At 37.4% G+C, this 20,279-nt stretch overlaps 1 protein-coding gene across 4 annotated transcripts in view; it reads right to left on the bottom strand.

The window, feature by feature from the left end:
• GTDC1 (glycosyltransferase like domain containing 1) overlaps window positions 1–20,279 on the bottom strand; it is a 434,499-nt gene that overhangs the window by 205,449 nt on the left and 208,771 nt on the right. The window lies entirely within an intron of this gene.

Here is a 20,279-nt window from a genome sequence, read left to right as displayed (position 1 = left end):
AGCAGGTCAATCAAATGAGTCAGATCTATCCATGTAAGACACAGCTTCCTTTACATAAATGCATATCACAAAATGTCCCATGGTGCTACCAGTTTCTGCCAGGTGTTTTTTTGTCTTCCAGTAAATGTTTTAAAAATAGTAAATTCTGTATTTACATATGTATATATTAGTCAACCTTAACCTAGCAAGCGAAGCAAACTAAGTAGCCAGAGTAAAGTTTCAACATGAAATTTTACAGCTGTGTATGTGTGCAAATATGTGTATGTGTGTATATGTGTGTATGTGTGTTACATACGCATGTCTACAACTAGTGACAATCTAGAAAACATGAACAGACAAACCAGAAAGAAAACCAGTTTTTCATCACCCTAATCCCACCATTCAGATGAAGCCATAGGTAACGTTTCCGTGTGTACCCTTCTAAACATGTTCCTCCATTTGTATACAGATCTACAATCTGTGTCCATGTTAAAAGTGGAGCATGTACACAGTGTAATAGACACCGTGGTGTCTGCAGACAAAGGACTTGCAGACTTAGTGCCTTCAAAGACCACTGGATTTTCATGACTTGTCTCTAAGAAAGGGCTTCTAGGGAGCTAAAACTGAATTATTTTTATTGTTCCACCCACCTCTGCAAAAACAAACAGAAAAAGAGGGTATAGAGAAATATAAACAAATGGATATTCTCTCAGGTAACCCAGCTCTGATTTTTTAGTATCATCATACTATAACTCTTCTGGTGCACCACTTCAGCATTTACAAAGCCCTTTCATTTAAATTGCAATGCCGTAAGGCTAGTAAGGAAGAATTATTGTTCCCATTTTACAGGTGGGAAAATTCAGCCCACAGTCTTATAAATGAGAGCACAGGGTCAGAACAAAAGCCTGGATCTTATAGGAAATGCAGTGTGTGTGTGTGTGTGTGTTACTCGCTCAGTCGTGTCTGACTTTTTAGGATCCCTTATGTAGCCCACCAGGCTCCTCTGTCCACGGGATTTCCCAGTCAAGAGTACTGGAGTGGGTTGGCATTTCCATCTCTAGGGGACCTTCCGGATCCAGGGATTAAACCCAGATTCCCCCACATTGCAGGCATATTCTTTAACGTCTGAGGCACCAGGGAAATGCAGGGCTTCTTTCAAAGTTCATTCTTGAATGTACATGCTCTTGAAGGTGTGTTTTGGAGTTCATCCAGGGACTAGCAATACACCCTAGAAGAGTTTTCTGTTTCCTGTGAAGCAGTAAGTGGGTATGAAAAAAGTGAAGCCTGGTACACACAGGCCTTTCTGGGCTTAAATGAGTTCTCACCGACACCCCTTCCACCTGACTCTCAGGAATAAAGGTCCATGACTTCCCTCCATCCCTTCAGACAGCAGTGTTCGCCCATCCTGTCTCCCAGCGCTAGAGACTTTTTCTTCACCCACACTGTCCCCATGCTGGCAGTAAGCAGCATTTTCCACTGTCATTAAATCAGCCAGCCCCTGACCCACACAGCCCACATCCTCTCCTCTCTTCAACTTTACCCTACCAGAAGTACCAAGTGAAACCATCAGTCTTCTTTTCCTTTTTCCACTGCCTGACTCTCTCAATTCAAACCATTCTATTTTTCTTCAACTTGATCCCCATTTTCTGCTTTCTTAATTTCCATACTCATCCCATACATCTGTCCTAGAAAAGATAGGGATGAACATGAAAACGTGCAGTCTCTGAAAGTAATTAGCACACAATACATAATTTTTAAGCACCATAAGACTTCTAAAAGTCATAAAATAATCAATTAAACCATTTGAGATTATCAAAAATCTTGAAGTTCAAGTGATAAATGTTGTAGTTCTGTTTGGCTAGTGTTTTTTTTTTTCCCATTATGATAAATAGCTGACTGAGGTTTTTAAATAGGTTAGATTCTATTTGCCACACTGATAAGATTGTGTTTTCCATATAAAAGTTTTAAAATATAAAGTATAAAATTAAAGTTTTAAAGTGAGTTTTAAAATATCAGTTTTCAATGCATATACATCAAATGCTAGTATATACATAATTTAAAGTATTTTAAAGTATCCAAGATTGATCTGAGACGTACACTGCACTAATATTTTAAAAACAACGTTTGTCTCCTAACAATCTGGTATGTTATATGACTTGAAATGTGTTACTATCCTTCAACATTCATATCAGCTGCAAGTGTTTTCAACTATTATTTTATTTTCTCATTTGTCTTCAAGTCTGTAACATGCTGCAAAAATGCCATGGCATCTGAAAACTGTTACAGTAAGCAACCACTATATCAATCAGTTCTCTTATGAATTCCATTTTACAATTCAACTACAAACTGTTGAATGCAAAGATTTATCTATGTTCAAGAAAACTTAATATCACTCTGTTTATTACCAAGATAAAGCACTGGAAATATTTTAAAAACATGAGACATGGCTTAATGGCCGTTATGGCTACATATGGACAGTCACAGAAATACAAATATCAATTTTTCAAGTTTGGCAAAACAACAATGTGTAATGATGCATTTGCACTAGCCATAAAAATGTGGGATGAAAACTCCTGGAAAGCAAGTTCCTATCCACGACTCAGAACCTACCTGGGACCCAGACACACAGTGGGTACAGATAAATGCTTCAGAGCTTAATTCTTGAAATTACACACTAGAAAAGAATCTGAATGTTTAAATAAAGGCCAATAAAGTCTGGGCAAAAGAAGTGGACAAATCGTAATAACCATGTCTTCAGAAGTGTATTTTATAGGATTCAGTCCAAGAGTTCACTATTTACATAACTGGACAAAGAATTATGATGCAAGGGTATTGAAAAGGCAGGAAGGAATTCAGAATGTGTGAATTTTGATTCTAACTTTGAACTAATCACATGCAGTTTTGTGCCAAACCCTGGGAGAGGAGCCTCCTAAGCCCTATCTTTGAGGTATTACTGCCTTTCCAAAAAAGCAATCTCTATCATGGCTCAGGGCATTCCTGCAGATGAAGATGCCCTCTTGCTCCTTATGAAACGAGCAAAAGAACCCTTGCCCACTCTCCAAGACACAGCTCCAATGTCGTCACCTTCTCTGCAACCCCCACCCTATCTCTGGTTCTGACTGGCCCTCACACAGACTGTACCCATTACAGGGGATAATGATGGGGAAAGCAATACAGATGAGTGGAAATACAGGAACCTTCTCAAACCCTATGGCCTGGGGTGGAGGTGGGCTTCAAAGACCACCTATGGGACCTTTGACAAGCTACAGATCTATGCTTCAGTTTCCCTATCTGTCAACTGGGGTCTTCCACAGTGGCTCAGAGGTAAAAGAATCTGCCTACAATGCAGGAGATTTGCAGAAGATGCAGGTTCGATCCCTTGATTGGGAAGATCCCTTGGAGGAGGGCACGGCAACCCACTCCAGTATTCCCGCCTGGAAAATCCCACAGACAGAGGAGCCGAGCAGGGCTACAGTCCATGGGGTCACCGAGAGTCGGTCACGACTAAGTTACACCACAACATCAACAATAATCTGTCAACTAAAACAAGAAGAGGACTTGCTTGTAAGGAACAAAAGAAATTATGGATGTAAAACTGAAGACCAAACGCAAGTGTGCTTGCTATTAATTCTCTCTTGCTTTCTCTCCTTCACTAAATTCCGGGCCTCTAGAATTTATATCTGTTTCCCCCACCCCACCCCACCAAAAAAAGTTAATAATCCCTTCCCTAGAGACTACAAAGTGTTATTTAAAATATAAAATTAATTCACAAATACTACACCAATGAAAAATGATGAAGTGACTGCTATTATACATCATTAGGATATTAGGTAGCAGATAGGTAAGAGTTAAAAAGTCATATGATAAATCTCCAAAGTTGTTTTGAAAAGAATAAAAAAAACAAACCCTACGACTCATGGTATATAATAAAGATCTGTTGGGAATGTGATTTGAATTTCCTCTAGTATCAGATGACCAAAAGCTGTGAAAAACTGCTCAAGAAAAGCTCAGTTTTGTTACATTTCCACCTTCTTTTGAATGTCACCTTTCAACCTTCTGGTACACCTCAATCCCTAGCTTTCTACACTTAGCATCAACACGCTACCCTCCAGGCAGGTACGTAAAGCCTCAGGCCTCAGTGCCTCACTCAAATCCAACTGTCTCAATTTCTGTATCACTTCTCACCTGAAATTCCTCTACTTTCTAGGGTTCTGGGAAATAACACATGACTTTGGGGACATGTAAGCTGTAGTTTTAGATCTCTGCGTTAATTGCTTATCTATAAAATGGAAGGAAGTTTAGCTAGGAAATCTCTAATCTCCACCCTACTTAGAAAAATATTCAATAGGCACATCTCAATAAGGTATCTAGAAGAAAATCATTTTGACCAAACTTACACTAAATTATAAATAAAACCTATACTCTGGACATCTGCTTTTAAGTGGAATCTTTATGGACACATAAGGCTCTGATGAAAGCTATAGAGCTTCTTAAAAAACACGCATACGTACATATTCCCACAAAACTGTATTTATAATTTTAGTAACCTCCAACTCCAAAAACAGGGATTCCAGTAAGAACTACTACTCTCTCCAGGAAGTATTAGGGTGATGTTCCAAGGAAAGTTGGGATCCTCCCAAGCTACCTCTTAAATCCTACCAAGCCAACAGCTGTCTGAACCACAAAAGCACACAACTGGCTCTGCTTTTTATTGATTAATGTAGAGTTTCATCAGGATTATAGTCCAGATCTTTGTTATGGCTAACCAATTTGCTTTTTCCACATTTTCCTATCTTACTTCACCAACTTTCAAAGGGTTAGAAACCGGGGTCAACATCTTAGTATTTATGATGGTCCCGAAACTTAAATATAATCCTCAAAGGCCATATTTTCTTCTTTTCTCCAATCATTTGGAGGGAACAGCTAAGACTCAGCGTTAGCTGTCTCTTCCCTCTGGTCAAAGATACCAGTATTGCAATGGAACAAAAAGTATGCAGAAGGAAGGCACCGTGAAAGGAACATTATTAAATAACTGCAAAAGAATTCCTCCTAGAATACAAACTCTGCTTTATAAGACCTACGACCATTTTAACAAAAGACATTTGTTGTGAAATGTCTATGAAACCCTGTAAGGAAATATTTGCAGAGCTGTGCCAGCGTTATAATTTTAGTGATAAATGGTCTAAACTCTAAAGTTCCTCTTTCCATCTACCTTGGGTGTTTTAAAGTACCTGTGGCAAAGTAGCCTGACATTTATTTCCAGGGTTGTCTAAGTCCCTTTTGATACCCTTTCCCCTCATCTTCTTCTTTAAAAACAATGATGAAGAAAAGAAAAAGTTATTTGGTATTCCCAATTAAATTTATGGAGAGAGCCCACCAGGTGAAAAATACCACAACATTTGAAACTGCTCCCTAAAATTATGTTTATACAATGTTGTGAATGAAATAAATGGATTTGTAAAGAGACAGATACTTTTTTAAAAATTACAATAAAAATGAAAATAGTGGAGGAACCAAAGAGACCAGGATGAAAATTAATGGTGCTATTGTTTAAAATAAGAGAATAGGAATAGATTCCATGTTAAACAGGTTTCTTTAAGCTCCTAATTCCATTTAGCTTGTAAAGACATGGGGAAAGAGAAGATAAAGCTACACATTTAAAACTGACAAAGGGCAGTACTTCTATGCAATTTATAATTAATCTGTGGGACCATGTGTCAGTAGAATTTATTGAGAAAAATAGTTTAGTGCTATTTTATAAGGGTAAGACATTAGAAGAAAAAGTATTGCAATTGAAGTTACACTAGCTGAGAAAATATTATAAAAGCTATTAATCATCAAGATTCAGGTCATAAGTTGGCTAGCAGCTGGAGTCAAGAAAAAAGAAAACTGCACAAGTGGCCAGGTGAATTGTGGATGTTTTATATCTTTCTCTAGGTGTTTCACTTAAAACCCTACTAAAGAAAAGAATACTGGGTGAAATTTGATTTCAGCCTATATTTTATTTATTATGATCTATCTGGTCACCCCTAAAATTTCAATTATCATTCTACTACCACTCTCCAAAAACCTCTCCCCAGTATTGGAATGAACATTTTCTTTCATTTTCCTCCATGCAATTACCAATATGTGTACAAAATGTGAATGCTTTACAAAGTAGTCATGCATTTTGCCAGTGGTTCTCAACTTAGAAAGGTTTAAATTGTATAGATATGTATAGATCAGACTGGCGTGAGATGCTGCCTGGGCATAAGAATTTTTTAAAGTTTCATAGGATTCTATTAATATTATGCAGTGAGAGTTGAAAACCACTACATTAAATAGTGAGTGTAAAAGGCAACCGGACTGCCTCAAAATTTGGGAAAATGATGGTGTGCAGGCATAGGTATGTGTGTGCATGTGTGCATACACGCATGCACACACACACACCCCTCTTACTAGTTATAATTTAGAGCTAATATTCTCTAAAAGGAAGACAATAACCTGTATAATGATTTATCTCTCCTCTTATACAACAAATAAATCATTACTTCTCACTTTAAAAAAATCTTAAAATTAAATATCTATAAAGATTTTAAAGCCATATAAGCAGATTTTGACAAATTATCATTACAGCCTAATTATAAAGCTATGGAAAAAGATCTGTTTTCTGGAAAACAGGACCAGCTACTCTCCACACATGCTCCTCAACTTTCCCAAATACACTAACGTGTTGTTCTTGGAATGCTAATATATTCACTTTCTATCATAAAGGTATGGTAATAAGTAACAACTTGCAGAATCTTTAAAAGTGATAAAATAGCATTACAACAAATAAAGAACTGTCATTTTTTCCATTCTAAGTCATATTTAGGAATTTTATAACCTGAACTTTTTAATTTTTCAGGCATAAACTGGACAAGGCCTCAGAAGTAAAATTGGCTTTTTATTTTTATTATAAAGTATTTAAATTATTTTTATGTAGATAACTACTTTTTTTCCATATGGCCTGTCATCAAATATTATGCTATTTAGACTTTTAAAGGATTACTTAAACCAAGCCTGTTTTTATTAAGTTAGACAACTGACCAAAGAAGTTTTAAACTTCCTTCCTGGAAATTCCCAAGAATAAAAAGGAAACCAATCAATGTCCAGAGATCAAAATATGATCTATAATCATTTTTTACACAGTATAAGGGACTGAAATGTGCTTTATAATTTTAAATCCTCAATTTTTATTATTAGATGAATAGACATTTGAAAAAAGCAAGCTTAAGTTTCCAAACTATCTAAAGCAGAACTGAAAAAGGTCTTTTACAGCTATTCATACCAATATAGATATTAGGGGAATAAAATAAAGACTATGACAGAGATAGGTGAGAGTATGGGTAATTCATGTGTTTTTCTATACTCCAGAACAATTACTAGTACACTTGTTAGAACTTATAGACTTTTTTTGTGTGATCCTTCCTTTTGGCATTATTGAAGTATTCACACAGAAGAACCACATATCAGCTTGTTCAGACAAAGTTCTATATTTCTATGAATTTGGTGAATTTGACCTGTAATTTACATTAAACATTAGGTCCTGTATCTCTGTCATGAAAGTGAAAGTGAAGTCACTCAGTCATGTCCGACTCTTTGCGACCCCATGGACTATAGCCCACCAGGTTCCTCTGACCATGGTATTTTCCAGACAAGAATACTGGAGTGCGTTGCCATTTCCTACTCCAGGGGATCTTCTGGACCCAGGGTTTAATGCTGTATCTCCTTCATCTCCTGCATTAACATGCAGATTCTTTACCACTGCGCCACCTGGGAAGCCCCTATATCGACATTACAAAGCCAAAGCTGGATGTGCCAAACTGAGGGGCGGAGCTGAGTGAAAAAGAACCAAAGCCCAGGAGAAGCCACGGCGCTGGGAGCTATCCTTGGTGCTGCCCTCAGACCTGGGGCCCGTGGCCCGCCTGGCCTTCTTGCCCTTTGTTTCCAACATTGCTCAAACAAACTGAATTCTGATTTCCAATTCTTATCTTGATTCAATAACATGTTTCAAACTACCTAGTGTTCCTGACTTTAATTCCTGTTTGCTTTCCCAAGGTGTTGATTTTCCCAAATGAAAACCCAACCTGACACCAAACTACTTCTTAACACTTTTTGCTTTGAAAAAAAATTTTGACCTGAATCTATCTCTTTATTTATAACCCACCAATTATGGTTACTAAAGAATAGTCAATGCCCCTTTCCATAGAATTTTTCAGGAAATCTTAAATATTCCTGCCTGTAGCAATAATTAAAAATAATCAGAAGGTTTGAAAAAAACTAAGAGTACTCCTAACTCATCTCTGGAAAGCAGTAGCTAAGTACTAATGCCAGGGTGACAAAAATATGGCTTACATGTGTAAGCATTACTTCTCTTGTGCCCATGGCAGACATCACTAATCTATCATCGAGTTATTTTTTGATCCTTAATATGGCCTTGGAGTCCTCGACAATTTCCACATAGCTATTAAGAGTCAAAGATGGCATGTAAATAGAAACCTATCTATCATCTCTGAGTTAGTATGAACATGTGGGTTTTGAAGAAGCATTTTTTTGTTTTTTTTCTTTTAAAGTCTCGGTTGGAACACTGCTTAAGTATACCTTGACGGTCTAAAGAGGGTAGAAGCACCCTTACAAGTCACTTACATAGAAAGCAAGTGCACAGTTATTAAAGAATCAGAGCTTTCTCTTCTAAGACGGGAGGTGTTAGTCTTATGTCCTGGATAAATTCCAACTTAGGTAATTACATTCTGCTTACCTCAGCCCCTAGCAATTTTTTCAAGTGAATCCAGTATTATTCCTCACATTCTACCCTAACTTGCTGTGCAGTATTGTGATGAGCTGTTAAACAGCTGCCATGCTTCACTCTACAATGGGGACTGTGCTTCACTGTATAATTTGTAACCATTCGCAGTGTGCTTTGGAATCTTTCAGGATGGAAGTGTTACCCTAAAATGCAAGATATCATCATCATTCTCAAGGCATACCATACAACTGCTTATTTCAGTTAAACTCAGCATAACATATTTAGAAAATACCTTATTTCATGGAAAACCATAAAAGTAGGTTAAAATACCCATGAAACATGCTACAAAGATTATATGAAAAGGTATTTAAAGAAAGCAAACTATTTATCAACTATATGAATATTCTGCCAAAGAAAGGAGTAGTAGGAAGAACAAATGCTTAAGACATTTTTATTTGAAAATACATCTGCCTTCATCAGATGGTAAAAATTCCCAATGTCACCCAAGAAAAACAGTGAAGAGAAAAATCGAACGTTAAGTCAATGGGAAATGGAGGGATGCCAACACTTATGGAGAAAGAGATCAAAGATAAATACAGTTTTTAACATTTTCTTAATTCTCATCAGGACAGCCGGGGAATTACACTATTTCACTGTCATGAAGACACTGGATTTTCACTGTGGATTGCTTGAGGACCCTTGTAGACAGAAACACATTGTGGCAGTACTGAAAAGGATACAACTAGAAGGCACTACTGCAGGTACATGCCCCTTCCGCAGACTGTTATTTAGTAGAGATACTTTTGGTCATTGGTTCTTAACTTTGGCTGCACAGTGCAATAACCTGAGGAGCTTTATAAAAAAAGATTAAAAAAACAAGGCTAATATCTGAGGTCTAACCCCAAAGACTGATTTAATTGATTTGGACATCAGGAATTATTTTTTTAAGTTCCCCAGGTGATTCTAACATGCAGCCAATGTTGAAAATCACTGCTTGAGGCTACATCTTAACATTCTGGTTGTAATTCTCATCTGTTTGTTTCTTTAAGGGGGGAAAATCACATTAGTTGAGGGCTTGCATATCAACATACATTATTGATACAGGCCACACAATTAGATCCCAAATGCATGTTTTGTGGGGTGATGCTTCATCCATAGGGAGAGAAAAAGGCTTTATCACCTAAAGATTATATTTCTGAAGGGCTGCAATTCTAACGCAATCTTCTTTTTTTTTTTTTTTTTGTAGTGACAAGAAAACTTTTGGCCAGAAACAGTAATTCTGTATCTAAGATATTTTTGAATTTACAGTTAGCTTTGGGTGTATTATCTGTGTTACAGATGTGTCTTCAGTAAACTATGTAAACTCATGCCAGCTTCTCCGTGCCATATACATCTGAGCCATACCTTCTCTGTTCAGAAAATAAATAATAATCAATTACCATATTGATGCTTATCTATCTACCTTCAAGTGGAAGGACTGCACCCTCAACCAACCTGCACATTCATGACATGTAAACGAAAAACCTGCAAGTATGAGCAGAAACAAATTTTTGATCAAAGCCAAGGACTCAGCAATTGCATATAATGATGTGAACAGTGAATTCTCTAAAAAGGAAGATATAGTTCCACCAACTTTTATTGATTGTAACAGCCTTGTTCCACAAGTGTTAAACCCTGAAAAATAGGTGTAAAGAAAACAAAACAAAGACAGACCAAAGAAGAATAAAAATAAACAGAGCAGGTAAAAAAAAATACCCATAAGCAAGCAGGAAAGAGTGCTGGATAGTTCAAGTACTTAAAATGTCATCACTAAGACCAACCTTGGGGAAACAGTGGAAACAGTGTCAGACTTTATTTTGGGGGGCTCCAAAATCACTGCAGATTTTTACTGCAGCCATGAAATTAAAAGACACTTACTCCTTGGAAGGAAAGTTATGACCAACATAGATAGCATATTCAAAAGCAGAGACATTACCTTGCCAACAAAGGTCCATCTAGTCAAGGCTATGGTTTTTCCGGAGGTCATGTATGGATGTGAGAGTTGGACTGTGAAGAAAGCTGAGCACCAAAGAATTGATGCTTTTGAACTGCAATGTTGGAGAAGACTCTTGAGAGTCCCTTGGACTGCAAGGAGATCCAACCAGTCCATTCTGACGGAGATCAGCCCTGGATGTTCTTTGGAAGGAATGATGCTAAAGCTGAAACTCCAATACTTTGGCCACCTCATGCAAAGAGTTGACTCATTGGAAAAGACTCTGATGCTGGGAGGGATTGGGGGCAGGAGGAGAAGGGGACGACAGAGGATGAGATGGCTGGATGGCATTACCAACTCGATGGACGTGAGTCTGAGTGAACTCCGGGAGTTTGTGATGGACAGAGAGGCCTGACGTGCTGTGATTCATGGGGTCACAAAGAGTCAGACACAACTGAGTGACTGAACTGAACTGAACTGAAGACTAACCTAGATAGCATATTTAGAAGCAGAGACATTACTTTGCCAACAAATGTCCGTGTAGTCAAGGCTATGGTTTCTCCAGTAGTCATGTATGGATGTGAGAGTTGGACTGTGAAGAAAGCTGAGCACCGAAGAATTGATGCTTTTGAACTGTGGTGTTGGAGAAGACTCTTGAGAGTACCTTAGACTGCAAGGAGATCCAACCAGTCCATTCTAAAGGAGATCAGCTGTGGGTGTTCATTGGAAGGAATGATGCTAAAGCCGAAACTCCAGTACTTTGGCCACCTCATGTGAAGAGTTGACTCATTGGAAAAGACTCTGATGCTGGGAGGGATTGAGGGCAGGAGGAGAAGGGGACGATGGAGGATGAGATGGCTGGATGGCCTCACCGACTCAATGGACGTGAGTTTGAGTGAACTCCGGGAGTTGGTAATGGACAGGGAGGCCTGGTGTGCTGCAATTCATGGGGTCGCAAAGAATCGGACACGACTGGGCAACTGAACTGACCTGAACTGAAGGATTTACATTATATGAAGTTATTTTAATGAACTAAATCATGAGAAGAAATGGAAAAAAGAACTCAACATTATATTGGTGCATGGATTACCCATAGGTGAGCAAATTAAACCTTGCATTCTTTACTAATCACCACAAGCATCAGAAATTCAGGTAGCAACACAAAGAGGTCAAATCAGAGGCCTGTGAGTGGCAACTAAAACTGATAAAGTGTAACAGAGTAGCAAGTCTGATCTTACACAGGGGAAGGGCAGGGAGGTGGACACTGAGTATATACCATACTCTGGGTAAAACACTTTATCTGTGATCTCTCTCACTTTTTCCTTATATCAACTCTATGATTTAATGTTAGGGAAACTAAAGGTCAGAAAGGGTAACATAATTCGACCAACTTGCACATCTAGAAAGTGGCTGAGCCAAGACTGAAAATCACCCAGGCGTGACTCATAACTTTATGTTCTTCCCCTGTACCATGTCCTCCTGTAATAAATACATGAGACTCTTCCCTGACCCCCAACCCTCACTCTGGTGTCCTTTTGAACTAATCCATCAGCTCACCCCAAGAAGTATCAGCCAGCTATCCAAACAGGACTCAGAGGAAAAAGGAAGATTCACCTGATGCCCTAAGGAAGCAGCAGAATGGGCACAGCACCAACACCACCATGCACTAGACATTTCCAATATCGTCTGCAGACAGAAATGACGGGAACACATAGGAGAAGTTTCTAATCATAAAGGATAGGCAATTTATGCAAAATTTACAAAGAGAAGCATAAAAATCTGATAGTTGTACATAATATTGGTTCATTCAGAAGCTGAAACACAAGTCCCAGAAAAGAATGGAAAACCACTTTCAGGTTCTGAGCTTTAAAAGCTGGAAACTCCTATTCTTCACTCCTAGAATAAGGTTTATATGAAAAGCCCAATGTTTACTGGAAGAGCAAAATATGTTATAAGCAAAGAGAGTTGGCTGAGTCATATGTATTTTCATCTCAAAATGAGTTATAGATAGGACAGCTAGATATTTTCAGTGAAAACAGCAACAAGTTCCTATGCAACTGAAATGTCTGAGACTCTTCTAAGAAATTTCTGCATACCATTTACTACCGATGAAACTGATCTATGTTATCAGTGGTGATTAACCCTACCCTACTAATATTACTAATACAATGAAGAGCCCTGGTCACACATTTCTAATCAACTCATGAGTTTTTTCAAGTGGTATCCAAATTGTGACTAGCAGGTAAAAACCTCTCTGCTGTAGTTTTCCCAGGTATTAAACGAAGGAATTAAGACAAGAAGATTTCTAAAGTTCTTGTTTCTTAGGTACTCTTCCAGCTCTGGAAAGTTCTAGTTCTATTTTTCATAAAAATACCAACTGCCTAAAATTGAAAACAAAACAAATTTGTCCACAACACAAATGTGCTTGACATTTCTAATTGTGCTATTTCAGTTAACAGTCCAGTAATTTTAAAACCTATGAATTTTTTTTAGCTCCTTCTCTCCCTTGTCTTCTATTTTCAATGGGATTCATCCCTTGATCCTGATATTCTACTTTCCCATTGCTTCTTGATTGTGTTTTTTCAAATCCATCTTCACAGCCTGAGACAGAAGCCCCTTCTTTAACTAGTGGAAAATAATTATAATAAGTACTTTTCAGATTTGGTATTATAAAATAAGTTTTGGTATTATCACAAGGGATGTGGTAGCCTTGAATAGATCCTCTCTCTCATTATACAATCACTTGGTCTGTGCTGGACATCAACAAAGCAGAAGTATATTAGGTTGGACTGAGATGGGTGTCCCAAACAGATCAATCAGTTCTCTACATGTAAATGAATTCAGAGTTGCCAGCCATATCCAGGAACTTAGACTAACCTGATGGGAACAGGAAACACTGGACTGGAAACTGAATTTCTATGGATACCCAAATATATTTCTATAATATCCAAATATATTTCTATGGATACCCAAGAACATATCATATAAGAGAGAAGAAATGCCAAAATGTATTTCTTCTCTTGATACTCACTAAGAATGTATATATGAATTTTAGTGTGTGGCCAAGAGGGAGATTAAGGGAAGAACGTGTACCATTTTCTTTTCATGGTGCCTATGGAGCAGGACCAAGATCTTTCAGTTTAGAAAAATAGGCAAAACCATAAGAGAGGTAAGTATCTGTACAACTAATGAGTTTATCTTTAATTAAAACAAATTATACCTAGATTTCTTATATTAAATTCTCACTATTAGGTTTGCTAATTTTTTAAGGTTCCATTCATTTAATAGTACTGATATACAAAATTGGAATCATCCAAAACAAAAAGTGACAATATTTAATTAAGGACTAGTTTCATAGAAACACATTAATAAAAATAAATTTGTAGATAACATTGAACCAAATATAGTAAGAACAGAAACAATTAAACTTAAGGAAAGGTTATGACTTCTAATTACTCACAGAAGCACCTTTGTAGACAGCAGGTAACAATACAAACCTCATTAGATGTGAGAGAGGTCTGTGATTCACCTCATATTACATCAGAGGTACAAAAGACCCACAGACACATGACAAGAGTACACACATAAAATACTACTTGGATATGATATTCTTAGCAATATTTCCAAGCAGAATTTTGGTATGCAATCCAGCATGGCAAAGACAAATCAGTACTAGAGCAAGCAACAGTGGCTTTTAGAATAGGGGGCATTGACAAGCAAAATCATCTGATGATCCTAAAATTATTAAAGACGCTCTGGACTACAACTGGGGGGCACAGCTATGGCTCTCCAGAAAATTAAAGAAGTCTCACATATGTTAATGAAAGCACCAAAGATATGGTGAGGACACACAAATTAAAGCCAATAACAACAATCAGCATTTATTTAAGGCTTATTATGCCTCAAGCGTTTTACCAAGCACCTGATATCCAGGACCTCATTTAACTCTCAGAGCAAACCAATGAGACTGCTAGTACTCACCCTACTTTGCAGATGAGAAGGGCGGCGGGGCGGGGGCGGGGGGGAATGAGGTAGGAGAGGTCAAACAACTTTCTCAACATCAGCCAGCGGGTTAGCAGAAGAGATGAGAGCTCTGACATCAAACTCAAATTTCTTGGGCACTACACCACACACCACCATATAGTACTTGATCTCAGGATTTCCAGTCCAAGGGGATCAAAGTTCAGTTATTAAATTCTGAGAAGTCAAAGGGAAAATTAATCAATATACTCCTGCTTATCCAGAAATGAAAGACTTCAGGAGATCTGATGTTTACAAATACTACACTTGATTTTCATAAGATAGTAACAAATGACAAAAAACAGATATCTTAGATTTGGGAAGAAATAAACTTGCGCTGTACCAAATATGTCAAAGTCAAGAGCAAAATTTCTAGAAAACTGGGTCAAAATAACAAACACATGAGGTTCTAAATGATGACACTGAGGTGAGAGAGGACATTTCTGCTGGTCAGCTCTATCGAAATGACTCACCAACATCTCAGACGCAATATGTAACCCCATGAATTTGCCATCTTTAGCTAAGTAAATCTATTTCTCAATTCCAACAGAACGGCTATTCTCTGGTCACTATGGTCACTACTTCAAGATCATCCCTGACCACTCCTCCATCCAGTAAGCTGGCCCACCAACTTGCCAGGTCTATATCCAGCATAATTATGTGCATTTCCTTTTTTCATCCATAAGCCACTTTCCTTGTTCAAGTCTTCAATAATCTATTTTAGTAGTTTTTCAACTTGTTTCTCTGCTTCCTATTGCCTATCCCACTGATATTCATATGTCAATTCCAAATTCTGCATTTTATAATCTAGACATGGCTCCTAAATGATTATAGGCTACAGTTCAAATTCCTTGACCTTAATTCCCATTTCCAACCTCTTCACCCAGTTAAGACAAAGAGAGTTACTTTCTTCTAGGTTCCAGGTATTCTCTTCTGTGGCAGTGATCATTCACTGTCACAAACCTGGGTGTAGCTACTCTTTTCATAACATGCTCTCAGAGTCATTCTATCTCACCTTTCCATCACAGCAAGAAATAACATGATTAATCAGGTAGCATATTGGAGTCAGACACTTTGGGTAGCTATGCAATTTCAGGCAAGCTTAACCTTCTGAACCTCACTTTTCTTGACTGCAAAATGAACATAATAGTACCTAGCTTGTGGGGGTGGGTAAAGTTTAGAAATAATATACATAAAGTTTACCCTCAGAAAGTTAAGTGAAAGTCACTCACTCATGTCCAACTCTTTGTGACCCCATGGACTATATGGTCCATGGAATTCTCCAGGCCAGAATACTGAATTGGGTAGCCCTTCCTTTCTCCAGAGGATCTTCCCATCCCAGGGATCAAACCCAGGTCTCCCGCATTGCAAGCAGATTCTCTACCAGGTGAGCCACAGGGGAAGACCAAGAATACTCGAGTGGGTAGCCTATCCCTTCTGCAGCAGATCTTCCCAACCCAGGAAATGAACTGGGGTTTTCTGCATTGCAGGTGGATTCTTTACCAACTGAGCTATCAGGGAAGTCCATGATCAGAAAAGGCACTTGATAAATGATGCTTTTATGCCCAAAGCTTAGTCAGGTCTTTACGGCTCCACTCAAATTAGATAGAAAGTATTGTTTTTTCCTACCTTATACTTGGGTTCACCTGACCATGCCTACCATTTCTACAAAATTCTTACAACTAAAGACCTTGTTTTATATATCTTTACATCCCAAAATATCTTGTATTTACCATACAAGCTCTTTTTTCTCTTACTGTTATTTAAAGCCATAATTTATTGAGTTCCAGAGAACATTCCCTTCCAATATCCAGATATTCGCTTCTCACATTGAGGATTCTAGTTTCTGGAGTTAAGTTGCTTGGAAGGATGCAGTAATAAACAGAATATTGCTTGGTGATTGCAGAATCACAGCAAAGGGGGCTGGATTCATAGGGATGATGTTTTAATAATGACATGGTGAATTTTCTCTCCTCTTCAAGAGGACATACTTCTATTATGACTCATCTTCTAGATTCAACATCTCTTCTCCTTTCCTTCTGATTCTTGAATCTTCTGTTTCCATGTATCATGTATTTCATGCAGATTGCAGTTCTTCTGTTAACACATTCTTTTGTTAAGCCATCACTGTCTTTTACAGTCAATCATATTTTCCTATAGTTAAGTGTCCAGTAAGACTGGCTGAACTTAAGAGCTCTTAAAGACTCTCAACTGCCTATTTCTAGACATATTTCAAGTGGGGCTTTGTCCACAGATGACTATCATTTTTTCTGAGCCTATAATATACTGGGCTCATTAACCCTTTTAGTTTGCAGACTATGTATTATTATACCCATTTTGAAGTTATGCAAATAACCAGATTTTAATAAATGATGGATGAACAATAGCATGAATAAAATCTCAAAGAATTAAATTACTGTTAAGTATATTTTATTTTATCCAATTACACTGAAACGCATTTTTAAAGACTTTCCTATAAAATAAACACTTTTATCTGGAATTTCTTTGGAAATAAGCCATTCCGGCTAAGAGATTATTCTAGTAGCTTCTTGTTGAATGGTACATTCCAAATCGTTTATTTGTTTAATGGCAAGGTTTCTGAAACAACTCCAATATTCTTTAAAGGAACACTAAACAACTAAAGTGCCTTCTGTACCCTCCCACCATTCCACACACCAGTACCACAAGAATTGTATGTATTTTATAGGTGCCATGCAGATGTGGACAGCAGCACAAGCGTCTTTCCTTCTTGCATACTTCCACAGCTACATTATTGCATTTGGCTGTTGTCATGTGAACTGACAAGATACAAAACAGTCCCTATCTTTATTTGCATTAGTAGTAAACTTGGGATCCTCAGGTATTATATAAAATTGCTAGGGTTTTCAGAACCCTACTGAAGGGAGTCCCCAACTCCCTTACGTTTGAGCTTAGAGTCATATTGAATAGGCAAACTTTTCTAAAATCCTGTCAACAGAAAATCAACAGGATTTTCAACAATGGTGATAATGGTAAAAGTAATAAAACCACTAACATTTATGTAACACTGATTAGGTCAGTCAGCATATGGTAGCAATTAGCTCAATCTTCATAATAAGCCTAAGACACAGATATTATTTCAATTTCCATTTTACAGATGGGAAAACTGACGCTCTGGAAGGCAAAATATTTACTTTAGGCTGAATGGTGGTGATAAGTGGTATAAGCCAAACTAGAATCTCTGTATACCACACTGCTGACTCCCATCATTAATTTAGCACTCCCCAGAATGGAATGATTTGAATAAGTGATTTTAGAAAGAAAACCAAAGTCTGATTTTTAAAACACCAAAGTAATTCACTTGAAATCTTTCTAGAGTCACATAGCCCTCCTATAAAAAACAGAGTATATAACACAATTTGTTCTTGCTTGACGGCTTTGTGCTAATAATAATCATTCATTGTGCTATGGAAAGCTTTTTGTTGCTGTTGAGTTACTAAGTCTTGTCCAACTCTTGGCAACCCCATGGACTGTAGCCCACTAGGCTCCTCGGTCCACAGGATTCTCCAGGCAAGAATACTGGAGTGGGCTGCCAATTCCTCCTCCAGATGGAAAGCTTAGAGATGCCCTTTAAGTCTGAAGAGGAAAAGAGAGTCTAAGTAGACCTTTCACTGAATTCCCTTCAACTATGGTTTGAGTTTATTGCATGATATTCATCCCTATTTTGCAGCAACCCTGCTCCATGACTCCCTTTGAGCTGATGATGCAATCCCTGAGAATATTCTTGGGTTTTTAATTATTTCTCTCTCCTGTGATCTATGACCTTTGCTTCTGACCTCCCAAATCTCTTAGGACAGGACTAGGAGAAAGTAAAAAATGTACATCAAATCTCTGATGTAAAATCATGTCAAGTGTTTCTATACTTGAGGAAAACAGAGATAAATCATCCTATAATCAAAGGTTAGGCTTTTTTTGTTGCTGCTGAATTGAGAGTGCTTTTTTTTGGTGATGTTACTGTTATTATCTAAAGTACAAGAGAAAAGAAATCTGTGATAATTAGGCATGAACATGGATAGTAATTTCATTAAAAAGTACACTTTAAATAAGCAAGGGTGTCCTATTAACTTCAAGCCAACAGAGGCGCATATATATATATATATATATATATATATATGCAGAACTCAAACTTTCTTCTCTTAAGGAGAGGAAAAGGAAGATGGTTACAATATAATGAAGCATGAAATATTTGCATTAGATATAAAGGAGACTTCTTGACATTGAAGTCTTGATATTGAACACTGGAGTGATTTATCAAACTTTTTCTTTTAGTACACTGATTCTATTAAAACAATGTTTTAATGACTTTCAAAAGAAACACATTTTTGCATTCATTTTGGAGAGCCAAAATAATTGTAAGCAAATATGGATATGTTTAAATTTATAAAAGCAAAAGTTTTCTTCTACTTCAGACCTAGATTAATATTCAAGAAGATAATACCCACTTCATTATTTCACAGAGCAAAGGCAATAGTTTTACTAATTCATCTAATACTAATACTTTCTTAAAATATCTGAGAAATATGACCCACATGTGGTAAGATGATTAAGGTGTTTTCTGGCAACTCCCCCAGAAGCAAAGCTCTTGACTACAGAAAGCAGAAAGTTTTCAGTGGGGAGCCAAGGGGGCTGCCTTCTGTCCTATCAATCCACAAATTCTCAAATTACAGATCTGCTGTTGTTTTCTGACACATCTGCTTTGCAATGTAAAATAGTGTTTTCTTTAATAAGAATTCTTCAAAAAGCCCTTAGGCTCCTCGCCTTTGTTTGCACAGCCTGAGCGTTTTCATTTAAAGTTTTCACACTGTTTTTAAAATTCTCCATTTTTTCTTTCTAAAATAGGCGAAGTCCATAAACCTCTGTTTTGGTTTCACATTTTAGCTGCATGGGAAAAGGGGGAGAGAAATGTGCAGAGAAATTCTTAGTTTCAATAAATGAGATTATTCCAAATGACCAACATTGTCCTCCTCCCTTGTTTGCTGTCAAAAATACAAGGAGGAAAGCAGAGGTGCTTTTCATATAACCCAACTTGAAATGGGAAGCCACTCAAGTATTCTTGCCTGGGAAATCCCAGGGACACAGAAGCTGACAGGCTTCAGTTCATGGGGTCGCAAATGAATCCGACACAATTTAGCAACTCAACAACAACTCAGAAACTAAAATCTATGAAATGAGAAATCTCACAGGTAAAATCCACTCTTGTCTATGGTAACTCTGACAACCCGATATTTTGGAAAATAGAAATATGTAAATAGTGAAATGCTCACAGAAACAAAATTTTGTCCTAATAATCACAGTGAGGTTGATACTTATATTCTTTGCATTGAAACAGATAAGCAAATATTTCTCAATCCAGAGTATACGTACTTCAATTATTTCCAAGTCCAAACTTCAATCCTAAGGTACAGTATCTCTTCATCCCCTCATGAAAAAATAAATGATTTTTTTTAAGGTCACCACTGGAAACATATGTTTGATCTTTTTACATGAATTATATATAACCAT

Source organism: Budorcas taxicolor, chromosome 2 (assembly GCF_023091745.1).
Source record: "Budorcas taxicolor isolate Tak-1 chromosome 2, Takin1.1, whole genome shotgun sequence".
NCBI classification, from domain to species: domain Eukaryota; kingdom Metazoa; phylum Chordata; class Mammalia; order Artiodactyla; family Bovidae; genus Budorcas; species Budorcas taxicolor.
This window is presented reverse-complemented; position numbering and strand designations above follow the sequence as displayed.